Source organism: Papaver somniferum, chromosome 8, assembly GCF_003573695.1.
Source record: "Papaver somniferum cultivar HN1 chromosome 8, ASM357369v1, whole genome shotgun sequence".
Taxonomy (NCBI): domain Eukaryota; kingdom Viridiplantae; phylum Streptophyta; class Magnoliopsida; order Ranunculales; family Papaveraceae; genus Papaver; species Papaver somniferum.
In genome coordinates, this window is record NC_039365.1 from 139,199,639 (window position 1) to 139,218,336 (window position 18,698).

The 18,698-nt window shown below is 36.9% G+C and overlaps 1 long non-coding RNA gene across 1 annotated transcript; it reads left to right on the forward strand.

Moving 5' to 3' along the window:
- Positions 1-10,716: 10,716 nt before the first annotated feature.
- LOC113303537 lies at positions 10,717-14,069 on the forward strand. The gene is made up of 6 exons (XR_003337575.1): positions 10,717-10,856; positions 11,037-11,089; positions 11,331-12,664; positions 12,819-12,956; positions 13,148-13,202; positions 13,850-14,069. It is a non-coding gene; the product is annotated as an uncharacterized LOC113303537 (long non-coding RNA).
- Positions 14,070-18,698: the final 4,629 nt, after the last annotated feature.

Here is an 18,698-nt window from a genome sequence, read left to right on the forward strand (position 1 = left end):
CATAATATGGCTTCAACCTATGGCCGTTGACTTTTAAAGGTTGTCCTGTTCAGACCTTCCTTGTGGGGGTTCGGACTCCTACGAGTGAGCAGAAAAGTGTTCAGTGACTTAGAAATTAAGGCGTAATAGTATGGATAAGCATAAATGCAAGCGCTAACCAAGCAAGTTAGAGATTCTTTAGGGGCAAGCCGAAAGACGAGCGATCCTTTCTGTTCATGAGCAGTAAGAACAAAGGCGAGCGTTGATGCAGCAAGTTTTGTCGCTAACAATTTCAACTGCACCATAATCATAAACATTAGTAACAACAAATGGTCCCACCCAACGAGACTTAAGCTTACCCGGAAATAAACGTAGAGAGTATTAAATAAAAGAACTTTTTGCCCCACAACAAAACTTTTCCGAGAAATCATCTTGTCATGAAAAGCTTGGTCTTTTCCTTGTAAATCTGGGCACTCTCGTAAGCATCATTACGTATCTCCTCTAGCTCATGTAGTTGTAACTTTCTTTGCTTCCCCGCTTCATCATACTCCATGTTGCATTTCTTTATCACCCAATAAGCCTTATGTTCAAGTTCAACCAGAAGATGACAAGCTTTACCATAAACCAATCGATATGGAGACATTCCAATTGGTGTCTTGTACGCCGTTCTATACTCCAAAAGTGCATCATTAAGCTTAAAGCTCCAATCTTTCCTTGTAGTATTCATCGTTTTCTCAAGAATGAACTTGATTTCCCGGTTTGAAATTTCCGCTTGTCCACTAGTTTGTGGATGATAAGGCGTACCAATCTTATGTGTAATGTTGTGCTTCTTGAGGAGAGCGTGGAAAGCCTTCTTGAAATGTGAGCCTCCATCGCTTATCACCACTCTTGGTGTTCCATGCCTAGTGAATATGTTTTCTCTTACAAAATCACAAACAACTTGAGAATCATTAGTTTTGGTGGCTCTAGCTTCCACCCATTTCGAAACATAATCCATCGTAAGAAGTATATAAAAATTTCCATTTGAATTGACAAAAGGGCCCATAAAATCGATTCCCCACACATCAAAAATCTCAACGGCAAGAATTGGTGTGAGTGGCATTTGATTTCGATCACCTAGATTGCCCGTTCTTTGACACCTATCACACGATTTAAAAAAACATGTGCATCTTCAAACAAGGTGGGCCAATAAAATCCACTCTCGAGAATTTTGAGAGCGGTATGTTTAGACCCAAAATGGCCACCACAAGCAAGAGTGTGACAACAAGAGAGAATAGATTCGGAATTAGGCACGCACCTTCGTATCATTCGATCCACGCCATATTTCCATAAGTATGGTTCATCCCACACATATTGCTTGGATATCTTATTAAGTTTCATCTTTTGGAAGTTAGACATTGTATTAGGTACTTTCCTTGTCACTAAGTAATTCACTATATCCGCGTACCAAGGTGTAGAATTTTCCAAGGAGAAAAGTTGTTTGTCCGGAAAGCGGTCTTGTAATGGAAGTTCTTCTTGAGACATAACAAGTCTACTGAGATGATCCGCAATGGTATTCTCCACACCTTTCTTGTCTCGAATTTCTATGCCGAACTCGTGTAGCAATAGGATCCATCGGATTAGCCTTGGCTTAGCTTCTTTCTTCTTTATTAAGTATTTAAGTGCGGCATGATCGGAATATACAATAACCTTTGTACCCACCAAGTATGATCGAAACTTTTCCAATGCAAAAACTATAGCCAATAACTCCTTATCCGTGGTAGAATAGTTGATTTGTGCATCATTAAGGGTCCTCGATGCATATTAGATAACATGGGACAATTTGTCCACTCTTTGACCCAAAACGGCTCCAACCGCATAATCACTAGCATCACACATTAATTCAAATGGAATATTCCGATCCGGTGATTTGATAATTGGCGCACTTGTCAACATTGCCTTCAATTTGTCAAAGGCATCCTTGCATTCCTTGTTGAAGTCAAAAGGTACCTCCTTTTGTAATAGCTTGCACATCGGCATGGAGATTTTGGAGAAATCCTTGAGAAATCGCCTATAGAAACCTGCATGGCCAAGAAATGAACGGATTTCCCTCACCGAAGTGGGATATTATAAGTTCCTTATTAAATCTATCTTTGACTTGTCCACTTCAAGCCCTCGAGAGGACACGATGTGACCAAGTACTATGCCGTGGTTTACCATAAAGTGACATTTCTCCCAATTAAGGACAAGGTTTGTGTCTATTCATCGTTTAAGAACTAGTTCAAGGTTGTCTAAACAACTATCAAAAGAATTTCCATAAACACTAAAGTCATCCATAAATACCTCGATGATGCGCTCCATATAATCCGAGAGTATACTTACCATGCATCTTTGGAAAGTAGTCGGTGCATTGCAAAGACCAAACGACATCCAAACGGGCAAGTGAAAGTGGTCTTCTCTTGGTCCTCCGGTGCAATAACAATTTGCTTGTATCCCGAATAACCGTCCAAGAAACAATAATGATAATCCCCCGCTAACCGCTCCAACATTTGATTAATGAAAGGTAAATGAAAGTGATCCTTTCGAGTTGCGGAATTAAGCTTTCTATAATCAATGCACACTCTCCAACCGGTTTGAACTCTTTTAGAGACAAGTTCATCGTCTTTATTTCTAACAACCGTAACACCGGACTTCTTTGGTACCACTTGTACCGGACTAACTCATTTGCTATCGGATATTGGGTAGATCGCCCCCACACTTAGCAATTTGAGTATCTCTTTCTTCACAACCTCCATCATGGGAGGATTAAGCCTATGTTGAGCATCATGTACCGGCTTCACGTTCTCTTCCATTATAATTCTATGCATGCACACGGATGGACGAATGCCTTTGATGTCCACAATTGTCCACCCAATAGCCGTTTTGTGCTCTTTCAAAACTCCAAGCAAATGGTCTTCTTGTACCGGTGTGAGGTTCTTTACAATAATCACCGGAAGCTCATCTTCATCTTCCAAGAAAGCATACTTCAAATGGTCCGGAAGTGGCTTCAATTCTAGCTTAGGCACCTTCACAATAGATGGTACAAGTAATTCATCATCCATGGGTAAAGAAATATATGAAACATTACCCTTTTTAACTTCTTGCAATGCCGTCAAGGCACCACACGTCTCCACCAATTCCTTGGAGATTTCAACATCCAAACTAGACAAGTCGTGGACGTCCAATTCATGCTCTTTTGCAACACTACCTCAAGTTCGTCCTTTTGACTCAATTCCACCATTTGTTGCGCTAACGAACTAACCACATCAATGAAGTAAGCGGAATGCACATCACTTGGGTAGCGCATGGCTTCAAATATGTTGAAGTGTATTATATCCTTATCGAATTCCATAATGAGTGTACCCTTATCAACGTCAATCTTCGTCTTTGCGGTCTTCATAAATGGCCTCCCAATAAGTAAATAAGTAGATGACCGATTATCATTGTTGTCCATATCCACTACGAAGAAATCAACCGGAAAAATAAGCTCATTTACTTGCACTAGCACGTCTTCTACAAGTCCCTTAGGATATATGTTAGACTTGTTTGCTAATTGGATAATAACTCTTGTCTCTTTCAACGTTCCAAGATTCAAGGTGTCATATATATCGGCCGACATCACACTAATGGAAGCTCCCAAGTAAAGCATGTTCAAACCTTTTCGTACCAATAGTAATGGGCACCGTGAAACCACCGGGATCCGTGCACTTTGTAGGCATCTTCTTCAATAGCATAGCCGACGCACTCTCGCCAACTTTAGTAATTTCATTATCAAGCAACCTATCCTTATTTGTGCATAATTCCTTCATGAACTTAGCATACCTTGGCATTGTCTTGATGGCCTCTATGAATGGGATATTGATTTCTATCTTTTTAAAGATATCCATGAGTTCCTTGTCTTGAGCTTCTTTCTTGGACTTAGCAAAGCGACTAGGAAAAGGAGGTGGAGTAGTGAAACTAGGAACCGGTTCCTTGGATTGGTCGGTTGGTGTTGAATTCTCCTTTGGTGCGACTTCCTTCTTGTCTTTGACTACCTCTTCACTAACTTCTTCATGATGACTTGTAATCTCTACTTGTATCCCACTTCTTAACGTAACCGCATTAACATTCTCTCTTGGATTCACAAATGGTTGTGAAGGAAGATTTGTGGATGCTTGAGATTTCAATAGATGCACATCGGTTTCCAATTGTCCCATTTGGGTTTCCAAAGCCTTAATGGTCGATTCATTCTTTTATTGGCTTTGTTGTAACATAGAAGTAAGACCTTGCATGGCTTGCATTAACGCATTGAGCTTGTCATCACTCGAAGAATCATGCTCCTTGATTTGTTGTGTTTGGAATTGTTGTTGAGGTTGGAAGCACGATTGTTGGAAACCACCTTGTTGCACATATGGATTAGGAGCCGCCGCTTGATTGTTGGTATAACTAAAGTTAGGGTGATCCTTCCAACCGGGATTGTAAGTATTGGAGTATGGATCGTACCTTGGCCTTTGATTAGGATATAAAGCATTTACTTGTTCGGTCTCATCATCCGGAATAATTACCGCGGCCATTCGTTGAATTACCCTTTCTATGCTCCCCATCCTTTGTTCAATGTATGATGATGAATCACTAACTTCATGCACTCGCCTAACCGTTGGTTCTTCTCTTGTGTAGAATTGTTGCGAGTTCGCCGCCATACTCTCAATCAACTCGGTAGCTTGGGCCACCGTCTTGTTCATTAGTGAACCACCACCGGAGGTGTCAAGAAGAGATCAATCACTTGGGTGGAGAGATTCGTAGAAGTACTGGAGTATCATGGCGTCACTGAATTGATGGTGTGGACATCTTGCTACCAATCTCTTGACTCTCCCACATTTTGCTTCATCCCACAAATCTCCTTGCGAATTTGAGTAGCTTTTGAGGCAGGAAAATGTCTCTCGAGGAAAAGTTTCTTCATCCCATTCCATGTTGTGATACTTCCGGAAGGCAAATAATACAACCATTCCTTAGCATTGCCCGCCAAAGAGAACGGGAAAGCTTTCAATATTGCTCCATCCGCATTAGTCTCCGCTGGAAGCATGGCCATGACTATGGTTTGGAAGTCCATAAGATGCTTATTTGGGTCTTCATTCACCATGCCATGAAACTTTGGTAACTCTCTAATCAACCCCGGCTTGATCTCGAAGGTTGAGTTAGTTTGGATACACCATTGTTGTGTATCGAGCTTGTGAGAAGCTAGATCCTTGAGTGTGATCAACCATTTCTTCTTCGTCTATATCGGAATCTGCGAACTCACTAGATGAAGAAGGAGGAAGCGGAGTGTTAACCGCTTGAAAGAGGTCCTTTAGTTGAGTGTCGGATCGAAGACGTATACCAATTGGACTCGGTCTGCCCTCTTTAAGCATTCACCAAAGATATAATACCTGAAACAAGCTTCTCGAAAACTAAGTTAGATATTATATAGAATCTAACAAAGCAAGAATAAAGCAAAAAGAAATATAAAACAACTAAAATCGTCCGCTGCTCCCCGGCAGCGGCGCCAAAATTTGATGCGTGTCGTAACCACAAAAAATTAATTAATATTTTTTCACCTAATTAACAAGTAATATAGTGTAGTCAAGTTCGTTCCCACGAGGAGTAAGAGGTTTTAGTTGTTTAATTGTCACAAAAAAGGAGAAATGGTTTTAGATTTTAAAAATAAAAGAAAGTAAATAAAGCAATTAAAAGTTTAAGTTGAAATCAATAAGAGAGATTAGATCAGGAAATCCTTCTTCTTTGCATAACAATGATTCAAGTTATGTTCTTTTACACTTTTTATTAGTCACAGATTATCTCCAACCGTAGGATAGCAGGTTCGCGTAGCTAACCCCTAAACTCCTTATTTCACTGAGCAACAGGTCCGCTTAGTTATCAGATTCTTTTTAAAAGAACCACCGTGAGGTTCGCTTACAAGATGTAATTCCCCAAACGCATTAAGATTTATGAATTTAGGTTTAGTACTAGTAGTTAACCTCGGTTCGCTTGGTCCACTTTCTAGCGTTTTTTCACACACAATTGCTCCACGGAATCCCTCCACAAGGTCTCGTGTTTGCTACTTGTGTAAAGAGTCAATAAACGATTACTTATCCCCTAACTTTCACTAGATTTAGATCAAATTAACAAATCAATTTAGCGTGCACTCTAAATAATCTACAATCAACCATGAATGTATAAACATTCCTATTAGTAAAAACAAACAATAATCATGTGAAAAACTTCAAGGTAGATTTTAAAACAAAACTCAAATCATGTTAAGAACTAGGAATTCATCCTCAATCAATAAGAAAATTAGCTACTCATGCTAAGGAGTTCACATAAAGAGTTAAAGGGAGAATTTTGAAAGCAAGCAAAAACACAAGTGTTGTGTATGTAGAGGTGTGGAAGTTGTGTGTAGAGAACTTCTATATTTATAGGCTTCAATTTCCTAGCAATCCTCTTAGGAATAGAATCCCTTTCTCTTTGTAGCTCAACTTCCAAATCGAAGTCTTTCTCAAATCTTCCATCTTCACTTTCCAAATTCAAGTCCAATTCCTCAAACCCATGAGTCTAGAGAATTCTTCACAAATTGGGTCGCCGGAAATTTACTGGTTCCACCGGAATACGACACCGGGAAGCTCCCTGCCGGTCACTGGAATAGTTCTGTCGTCGATGGAATATTATGTCACAGTTCCCGTCAAAGTTAACAGTCAGAACGGTCAAACCGTTAGTCAAGAAAGTCAAGGGAGGAGAGAGTCAGCTCAATCAGCTGTCTAGTCAGGGATGAGTGGTCTGAGTCGCTGAATTACTGAGTCACATGGATGGATCGTTCATCGAACTCGTCTGGAACGGTCATCGCCCGCACCGAGTCGACTCGTCAGGGTAGAAAGTCCGACAGAGTTTCCTCTGTTTCAGGTGTATTTCCAGGCCAATTTCAGGCCTATTTTTTACTCCCCTGTAACAATCCTAGCATACATCTAATTAGATTCATCTGCAGCAGCACAACACCACTTTTGTAACCCATATCATCTCAATATTGAGCTCAATTCTTCCTCCATTTCTGAACTGCACAAACACCATTCATCTCTGCCAAGAACTCATGATTTCAACCTGTTCTTATGCTTCTTTGTCTTGAACACTTGTTCAACATCAAACTGATTTCAAACCACATTACCCATTCTCTGATTCTTTCATTCTATACTCTGGCAACTGCAACAGCTTCAACATTCTATCAGAGACCACCAACATTATTTTTGGTTCAAATTCTCCACCACAACAAACCTAATCAACACCTCCATCTCTTTTCTGCAGAATCAATTCAAAACCCATTTGCATCTGCCACTCAATTCTCGAGCTGGACTGCAACATATTTCTTCACCTTAATCATTCACCGAAACCCATTCAATCTAAGATCATCACTTGCTTTTGTTTCCGTCTGCTACTGCATCACTTTCAACATCCATCAGATACCACCATAACCCATACAACTTCAGTTGAACAGCAACAAACCCCCTATACTTCGACTGTACAAACAAATCCAAACCCTTATTTCATCAATTCCAGCAAACCCATTCCAGCAGCTGCTTCTTCTATTAATCTCTCTGCCAGATTCAATCTTTTTAATCCCAAAATCATACCAACAGAACCCATCTCGAACCAAATCGAAATCTGAACATTACCCATTCATTATCACAGCCACCAGATCCCCCTTCTAATCTCCAAGAACACCAATCATACACAGAGAACCCTAAATCTACATCACAACAGTAACATTCATCACCATCTTCAGCCATTTAATCACCTTTTTTGTCTCTAGATTCAGTCAGCAGAGCTCATTAACTCTCGATCTCTTTGTTGGCTTCTCGATCTATTCTCTCGGCAGTAAACAGCAGCCGTTGCTGCTTTTCTCGTCTCAATTTCAGGGACTGTTTTAACTTGGGGAAATAAGAGAAAATGATTTCTCTGAGTTAGGTTTAGAGTATAAGAACTGGGTCCGGATCTGGGTACTATAATGGGCCGCCCAATGACATCCCCAGCTAGCTTTATACATAGGTGCCATGAGTATCTAACTGGGTGCTTTAACTCTTAAATGGGTTGCCCCCTATCCTTAGCTGAGCTCCAGATAGTGTTCTCATGTGAAATGATAATTTTTCCCTTTTTTCTCAATTTAGGTGATTTCTTTTTCTTTTCCTCCGTGCGACTGTACCTAATAACTCAAAAACACTCGTAAAATACATAATTCACACGAAAAGTAACAAAAAAAGCATAACCAATAGATATTAAATACGATGTATTCTACACCTATCATGCATAACCAGAAAAGTGAAAACAAATAATGCGTAATGTCTTATGCATCTAAACTAAATGATGCATAAGACATTATGCATGTGCATAAAAAGGATGCATAAAATCAATCAGTGAAAACCATAATGCATAAGACATTATGCAGCTAAAACAAAAAATGTATAATGTCTTATGCATCTAAACAGAAATGATGCATAACCAGAAAAGTAAAAAACAATAATGCATAAGACATTATGAAATAAAAATAAATAATGCATGAGACATTATGCACATATATAAAAAGGATGCATCATCAGAAAAAATATCATTTTCAACATTGATAGCGGTTGCAGCCATTAGACATCTTCTATATGTCCCTGTAAGAAAGGTAGCATCGACATAAACCATGGGGCGAAGGTAAACCATGGATGCATGCCTCAAAAGAAATAAAAAGACGCACAAACTTATTTGAAGGTGCCTCATCTTCTAATTCAGATGAACTATCCTTGTTCGCTTCAGGTTCATCCGTTTGAACTTGAAAATCAATCCAACTCCCAGGATTTGTGTTGTGAATGGAATCTACATACCATCACAGATGTGAATATGACATGGCTTCATCACCAAATATATCCTCATACACTTTCTCTCTTCCACTGTAAGCTTGGTAATATTTCACATTGATCCCGTAGCTACTTTTAAAAAACTTTTTCAAATCAGAAGCTTTGAAACTCAGATCACTCCTAATTTCATCCTTGATCAGACTAGAAACAAATTTACTGCTGAGCCTGTGGAAAAGCCTTTCACATCCAACACCATAGCTATGACTGCTAACATACTTCTTAACCTTAAGCATCGTGTTTTGAACATCAACATCACAAACCTTATACTCCCAAGGGCAGATTTCTTTAGAGCATTTTGCATAGAACCTGCTAGGTTCATTCTTAGTATATACAAGAACACGCCCAGCTTTTAACTCGTACTTCTTTACTGCAATACGTACCTCCGCTACACCTCCAAAAAACACTTTACCAACTTCACCAAGTAATTTATCCCAACCTTCAGTCCTAAGAACCTTGTTAACATGCACAGAACCATCTTCAAGGAAATTCACCATAGCTTGTTCGGGTTCAGGTTCTATTACACGACTACTTGAAGCTCTACTACAACTTCTTAAAGAATTACAGCCAACTTCGACAAGTAAATCAAAACTCTTCTGACCTTTACAGTGGCAACGAGATACAAAACACTGAAGCAGAATATCAGAATCAACTCGCACAAACTTGCTTCCATCATTAAAGGAAAATCTGACATGATGCGGTAATAAACGAGTCCACTTCTGGCAAACGGTTGTCTTCAAAGACTCCAAAGTTGTATTGACATCAACAGGATGTGCTAAGAATTCACTGAAGTAGTGAATTACAGCTAGTGCACTACCAACAGGCATTTTCACCCTGCAAAACACAAAGAGAAAAAATAAAACATATCTATCCTGCATATTGCTTCACAAAAATTCTTACTCAAAATTAAAAGATCAAATCAACAACAACAAACAATCTACATTAACCATAATCATATGAGAAATCAACAGGATATCAAAATCAATAACAGATAACAGATCAAAAATAAGAATGGAAAAATAAATCAAATAAAAAATCCAAGAGAACAGAAGCAAAACCTAGTAAATTGGTATATCAACATCGGAACATGAAATCGAAACAAAAAAATTGAATCGAAAAGATCTACATTGATGGTAACAAATTCAAAACCTAGAAAATAAACAAAAATTCAAAAACAAGCTTAAAAGATCTAAAAAACGATTCGAAAAACTAAATTAAGCTTCGAAAACCTAAAATAATATATCCTAATCTTACAGAAACTAAAACATAGAATCGAATCAAGATTAAGCAAAAATCAGAATCAAGATTGGAATGAAAACGAACGAACCCGAAGCTTTGCTGAGTAAATTGAATCTCGGTAATCAAGGACAAGTGAGGCTAAAACTTGCTGAGTAAATTGAATCTCGGTAATCAAGGACAATTCTCGATAATCAATCTCTCGATCAGAACAAGTGAGGCTAAAGCTTGAATTATCTTTTCTGAGTAAATCGAATATCTCAATCATCTCCTTCTCAGCTATCGATAGTTCAATCTCTCAGCTCTCGTTCGTATTCTATCTCCTTCTCAATCTCTCAGAAACTGAATCTCTGAATCTAAATCTCTGAAACTGAAGCTGAGGCTAAACTGGGAAATAAAAAAGAAAATAAACGAATTTTGAAAACTCTGGACCTGCGAATAATTTGTTGGCCGATTTTGGGTGCGACGATGAGATTTTGTGGGGATGGGTTTCACAGTAGGGAAATGTGTAAGAATGGATCTCCATGTAGTTTTCACTAGAAAATATAGTGACGTAGCTAATGGTGTCTAAATTATAATCCGCAAAGTTCTTAACCTAACAGAAGTAACTCCCCAGTTCCCCCCTCAACTCCCCTGTTACCCTGTTTCTTCGATGATGATTATTAAAATGAAAAAAATAATAATCAATACTTGGAAACTGCCTATAAAGAGAAAACAATCTTTCAAGTAAGTTGGGGTTTGTGTAGGATTAGGTCTTATTGTTTTGATTTTCTAAATCCAGGGTTTTAAAGTAGTAGTATTTCATTTTGTGTGAATCAATGTAATTGTGTATCAGTCTTCAATTTTGTACACTGGTTCATTGTTTTTATCTTCTTTAATTTGAATAATTTTCTGATATTTGGTTAGATTTGGAATAAGGATATGCATCGATTTGGCTCAAATTATATCTTCCCAAGTTGGTAAGAAATTTGATTACTTGTTCCTCTGATTTCCTGGTGCGAATGTCATGTGTTTTGAGTTTTTTTTAGATCTTATGTTTGATTTTAGTTTGTAAAATTCCAGTTAAAACCTGGTATGCATGTCTTTCTAGGGTAGTCAATTACTACTTTTGGTTATTCCTTGAGAATAATTTTGCTTCCAGTAAGTATCTGGATGTGTATTAAGGCCTCCATTCTTATGAATCCAGTTTTTTGATGGCAGGTTGTTGTCTTAATCATAAAAAATTTATGTAAGTGCTTCTGTCTGATATCTCTCTACAAATGAAGAAAAAACCATGGCTTTTTTTTAAGAGTCATGGCCAAATATATTCTTGTGTATTAGTATTCACTCTTCCTTTACTTCATTTACGCATCTTATAATCCCACGAAAATATCTTCTTTTTCTCACCAAATTTAGATCTATATATGTTTCTACAAAGAGATCTAAAAGAAACTGATCTTGTAGTTCTTTTGTTCAAGAGTTTTTTCCCCTTAATTAGTTGGTTTAATCATGAAAGGAAAGTGCACTAGTACTGTGTTGTACGTCTTGTTCATTTCTCATAATTTTGTGTCCTCCTAAGAAGATAGAAAGATCAGCAGCACCGGACGTATTTCTGTTTGGTTTTGAGTTTGGTTGGTAATTAATATTACAAGTTCAGATCTAAGGAAATTTTGGTTTTTCTTGAACATGTTTAGAGTTGAGGGATCAGTTTTTTCATTCGTATACTAGATTGCAGTTCCTGAAATCATATTGATATTGTGTTAGTTTTATTGTGGACTTCTGTGGTGATTAGTGAAACAAGATTATCTGGTCATTAGGATTTAGGATTTATTTGCTTCTAGTTGATTAATTCTGTTGAAGTAATACCGATTCTCTGCTTTTCACCTGATTTTGTGGATGTGGATTGAAGTAACTCCACTATCCAAGACATTTGGAATGACTGCAAGTTACAACGTCTTGGTGGTTGAAATAGTTGTTTTCTAGTGATTGAGCTTGATGAGTACTATAATTCCATGTATTAAGTCAGATTGTTTATGAAGACAAAATGTACCTATGCACTACTTTGATCAATATTGTTTACTTCGTACACCATTGTATATACACAACCCTAATAAATATCATTAAATAAAGAAAACCACTTTTGCATACTCTAGAAGATAAGATACAAGCTTATGGGAATGATAGCCAGGCTATGCGTATCAATTATGTTCCGACGATTGTGCAGGACCATGAATATGAGTGAGTTGTTTCTAGTAGACATGCTAGGCATGACCTAAGCTTTAAAGTTGGATTTATTATATGGTTCTCATTATTTGTTGAATATCTAATTGCTCCCATTTGGAATGTGTACATGTTATGTATGTCATGTGGTATTTGGTATTAATTCAAGTTTTCTTCGATGTTGCAAGGACAAATTTGGATTGTCGGTTCTGAATTTTAACAGGCTTCTTAAGGCATGTTATTTTGGAAGGATGTCTCAAAATTGGACAGGTGCAACGCTTGCTGGGCTTCAAGGTGGAAGATAATGAGACCTGGGAAGAAGAAAAATACTCCTCGTAAGATACTCCGCCATTTCCCGTTAAAGCCTAGGCTTCAGTTTTGTTTTCTTTTTATGTCTTCCAAAACTGCCAAGGACATGAGATGGTAAAGAAGGGCGTATAAGGTTGTGCATAAAACAACCTCACTTCATCTAATCTCTATCGATACCAGGTCCAAGTAGTCCAGGGAACGATTGGTATTGATGTATACTTGAGACCTTTGATTGAAGAACTTAAAGAGTTATGGGCAGAAAGGATTGATACTTATGATTCACTTAGAAAAAAGTCATTTGTGAACCACGTGATAGAGGTACAACTAACATTAATAATTGTGGATATATAATGTTTATGTGGATATTGAGATATTATATATGAACAGATAGATGCCTTATTGCTACTACTAGTTGGTTGGGTATGTATGCGCATATACATATCCATAAATACTTTTGGCAGTGTATTATCTATATACATAAGCTTTCTTAATTTTATTTTGTTTTGTAGAGTGTCCTCCCACATTCAGAGCCATAGAATTATGATCCTACTACACAGATCCAAGGTAATGCTTTTCTGCTTTATTTGTACAAATGATTGTGCATAATTCTACACCACTTGCTGCAACATATTAGACTAAACATATAAGAATATAGTTGCTTATAAAAGAATAAACATACTCCACTTGCTGCAACATATTAGAAAGACGATGGCATAATTTTTTAGTTAGACTTTGGATTAAAATCATAGACTATATTGATAATTGTCGACACATTCTTGATTTTAGCCGTCATGACACATTTACATGATCATTAGCCAGAGATGTTGCCAACGATCTTCAATATTTGCATACACCAATGGATGACATATATATGATATTGTATATGAGGAAATTTTGAACTAGGTGTACATGATTCAGACTTCTGATTTCCTTGCTTTTTTCTGCCAAGGACTGAATTTATGGATAACTAGGTGTATTTGCTCGAATATATATATAGGTGGATATTCGTATTTATTTGAATCCATAGGTGTACATGGGAGAATATAGTTTGTTGAATTGTTGTGCCTATGATTCTATATCATCCTAAATAGATGTGGTTAATTTAGACCACACATTATATTTGAAAGAGATGAGAAATTAAGCATCTGCGAGTGTTTGCAGTACATTTTATTTTATTTTTATGTTATCAAATTTGATTTTATATTTTGCAGGTTACACTGAAAGATATTGAGTTCCAGGCTACATTGAAAGATATATGTTAATTAACTTTGGAAGTAAGGAATCCATCAGTGATAATTGATGTATTTTGTTATTCCATATTCAATTAAAAACTTCTCTTGAAACTTGTATCTGGTGCTAAATACGTTAGTATTAAGTTTTTATTTGTTTTTGTTGAATGTATGTGTTTTTTTTAATAAATGGATGTTTTATTTTGAATGGTTGTCGTGTAAAAAAATATTGTTTATTTCCGCTAGTAGTAATCTTAGTGGCTAGCAACCAAAAATGCACATTTAAACAGCTCCATCAGAACCTGTGGCAAATGATCTTGGAGCAGGAGAACCGTGGCGAAAGCAGTGGCTAAAACCCAAATACGTGTGACATCCAACTGATAATTTGCCACGATGGGACCCGTGGTAAATAATCTAACATCATTAGTTAAGGGGTGAAAAATCGTGGCTAGCTACGTGGAAAATAAAATTAGCCACTGGTTTATTTGTTACGGCAAGCCAACCGTGGCAAGTTATCTTTTTCCACGGAATATTTATCATTTGCCACGGCTTTTTGGCGCCACTAAAACTCAGTATTTTTGTAGTGAGTCTAACTAGGATCAAAATTAACTTAGTTTCTCTTATCCGGAATCGAATTGGACTAAACAACTCATCCCGTACATAAATTATTTCGTTTAGCTATAAATAATTCATACAAACCAAAATAAATCAACTTGCATAATTCTTCACCTCAACGGAAGAAATTGATACAACATAGACATTAAAAGCACCGCAATTGCACCGTAATTTTGTAATTCTAAACAATTGATACCATACAAAAGCAAGATAACAATAGTTTTTTTTTAACCGGAACCAATTGAATCACACATACACATCAATTGTACCGAAATTTTGTAAGCCTAAACAATTGATACCACACAGTAAAGCAAGATAACAATAGTTTTTCTTAACCAGAACCAATTGAATCACACATCCACACACACATCATGGAATAAACATCAATTGAACCGAAATTTTGTTAAGCAAAAGCAACAAATATATATAATATAAACTCAGGATTTTCTTAGACAGGAAAACAATTAACTAACAAGATTGTTACCTCAAATTTTGCATCCACTTCTCCAATATGATTGCATCTTCGTCCAGGGAGAATTGATATCGAAATATCACCATGTTGTCATCCTTATGCATAAACAAAAGAATAACAACAAACCTCAACCTTTACTAGAGAAAGGTTGAAAACCGGTTTTATCAATTGCAAGCAAAAGTTGAAAACCGTCGAAAAACATATGCTTTGATGCTAAACCAAAAAACGATTCAACATATTGTGACTTTTTCACATATTGTTTCTATCAGAACCCCTCATGATCCTTTGATAAAGCCTACCAACATGGGCTAGAACTTAATCCTGCTAAATCAAAAAGTCACCCAAACCATAAGGGTTCACAATATATGAGATCGAATATTAAGGTAGTAAAATCGAAATCAAACATCCCATAAACATACATAGCAATAAGGTAAAAGCAATTAAGCACATGATATGTAAACCGAAAACTATCACAAGAAAAATTACTAATCAAATAATTTTATTCATAATAGACCAGTATAATCAATGAAAGAAATCAAAAATTGATGTTTATTATACTCTCTCTCATTTCTTGTGAAGATTGCTTTCAAAAATTGGATTCAAATTCCTCTGAGTACTTTCTCTTTCAGTAGATATGTTCATCTCTAGCAGTTGAGAATGAAGATTTGATAGCACTCCAGTGCTATTCCGAACACGAACTAAGATCATATGGACGGTTCAGGAACTTCATGAGTCTTGGGATCTTTGAGCTTGTGATTGACAGCATCCTCTGCAACCTTTGAGGGAATATCCTTTTTGGGAATCTCTTTAACACGGTTCTTCGTGAGAGCAAGGTTACAGTTAACCTTTTTCAACTCAGTTCTTACAGCATCAAGACACTTTATTGTCCCAAAAAGTTGTTGAGTATTAAGAACCACATTAGTTGGAATCTTCTCCCCAATATCTGAGTAGGAATCAGGAGATTGAGGAAAAGATCTTTCAACTTCAACAAGGGTTCCCTTCTCTTTATCAAACTCAAAATATATTCCGTTGTCAACGAAGTCTTCAGGCAAATCCCACGAGCAAGAAGAAGACGCCATTGAAGAGAAACCTAGAGTGAAATACTTCAACTCAATAGAAAAGGTATATAAACGATTTGAGAGAAAAAAGGGTTTACAAGATAGGTAGATGAGACAAAACCCAAAACCGTACATGTACTCGTACGAGGATGACTAAAAGTCCCGTAATAACTTGTAGTTTTCGAAAGCCAATTTGAAAGCAAAACAAAAACAACAAAAAATATAAAAATAAATGATCAAAATACTCATGTAAAAGTATGTGACTGATTATCCATCTAAGAACGATAAGAAATTAGCTAGATAATCAGAGTTACTTTTCAAAGAATATACCTATTCAATTCTGACACAACTAGGATTTTTGGTGGGTGATATATCAACCTTGTGATTAATTTGCACAAGTATGAGCATTCAACTCATTAAATGAACGTTGTTTTTGTTTAGCCTTCCTTCTTTGTTATCACTCAGTCCAGAAAAATTAGACATAGCTTTTTCAACATATCCTTCTGAAGGCTTTCTCTGAGGACTAAATCTAGGACCTCTTGCAATTGGTTCAAGGGGATCAGAAAAGATGGGAATCCATTTTCTATATTTAGATTTACCAAAAACATTCTTATAAATACAGGGAATACTTTCATTAGTAATATGAGATTTTATTCGACTAGAATGTACCTGTGCCCTGTGACGACTTCTAGGAAGAAATTCATGTTTATAAGGTTCTTGGTTTTCTGTGGGTATTCGGTTTACTGCGGTAGTCGACTGACTATTTGTTCCATTGTCAGTGGATAGAAGCAGATTACAAAGTTTAAAAATATGTTTCTTTATGGAAAAACAATGGATAGCATAGTGATTCTCTTTCCCACAAAAGGTACAGGTTCGTGGAAGAGAAGCAACAACAGGCACTTGTTTAGAATTCATAGCCATCAGAGAAGATTGTCAGTTATGAAAACTTTTCTTGACACAATCTTTATTTGGAGAAAATTTCATTCTGTACTGTAACTCATGAAAATTAGTTTGTGTAGAAGAATTTCTCCTTAAGGCAGAGTTTTCATTTCCAAAGATTTGCCCTGTCCATGGGCTAGAACAAGTGATGCTTCAAGTTTCTCTTTCTCAACACGAAGTATGTTAAGTTCTGATGAATGAGTCTCGATCAAACGTTTTTCTCAAATTGAGTCTTCCATAATAATATCTTCAAGAACACTAATCTTTTCACGCTGTTGAGTAGATTCTTGAAGAAGTTTTTCAATATTCTTTGAGAAGGACTCAATAATACGGTAGAGTTCATGTTCTCGATCAAGAGACTTTTAAAATTCATCAATGAGATGATCGTGATTATTGAAATCAACCAACTGAGTAGAGCTTTCTGAAATTCTAGTGAGATTCATTTCAGCTTTTGCCATAATGCCCAATGTCTCGTTAGAGAGAGAGTTGTCAACACAAGATGAGACAACGAACTTACCTCGGGATTCGGAAGAATATGCTAAGGAGTGATCCTTTGAGGTATCTCCAAGATATTTGGCATACTTAACATCTTTAGAAGACATCTTAGTATGCGTATACGAGATTCTGTCCACGGACTCAGATTTCCACAAACACAGACTTATAAGGTCTTTAATGTGTTTGCCTGCTCTGATACCAATTGAAAAAGCGAGGATCTAACAACACCACCCAATATTTCGCTTAGAAATCTGTATGGACTAACTCTGAAATACTTTCTAGAGAATCAACTAGACTGTCAGACTCAATCTAGGTAAAAGTATCTCAAGGAGTTAATATCTCTCTCTTGTTTTGATTTAATCAAGTTAATAGAAATCAGCGAGTCTATAATCAAACACAAGGAATAACTTGGACGGTACCAAAGACCAATGTCCAAGGATCAATCAATGACAATCAAACAACCAAAGGTTGGATTATACTAATTGATGATCTCAACGCACAACCTGTATTTCAATTATAAAGATAAACAATATAATATGGAAAATGAAATAACACAGACACCAGAAATTTTGTTAACGAGGAAACCGCAAAAGAAGAAAAACACCGGGACCTAGTCCCTATTGAATACACACTGTATTAAGCCTCTACATACACTAGCCTACTCCAAGCTAACTTCGGAATGGACTATAGTTGAACCCCAATCAGTCTCCCGCTGATCCAAGGTACAGTTGTACTCCCTACACCTCTGATCCCAGCGGGATACTGCGCACTTGATTCACTTATCTGATCTTACCCACAACTAAGAGTTGCTATGACCCGAAGTCGAAGACTTAACAATAAACAAATCTGTCTCACACAGACAAGTCTATCAAAGGATCAATCTGTCTCCCACAGATAAACCCTAAAAGGTTTTGTTCCGTCTTTTGATAATAATGAAGGTGAAAAGGAACCAATTGATAATCCGGTCTTATATTCCCGAAGAACAGCCTAGATTAATCAACTACCTCACAACAATCTTAATCATATGGTAGGTAAACAAGATGTTGCGGAATCACAAACAATGAGATGAAGATGCTTGTGATTACTTTTCATATCTTGCCTATCGGAGAAATCAAACAATCTCAAGCCAATCAATATGATTGTACTCTTACGATAGAAGATGCAAGATCAGATCATAGAACTACGATAAAAGTAGCATTGATCTGGATTCACAATCCCAATGAAGTCTTTAAGTCGTTAACCTGGTTTTAGA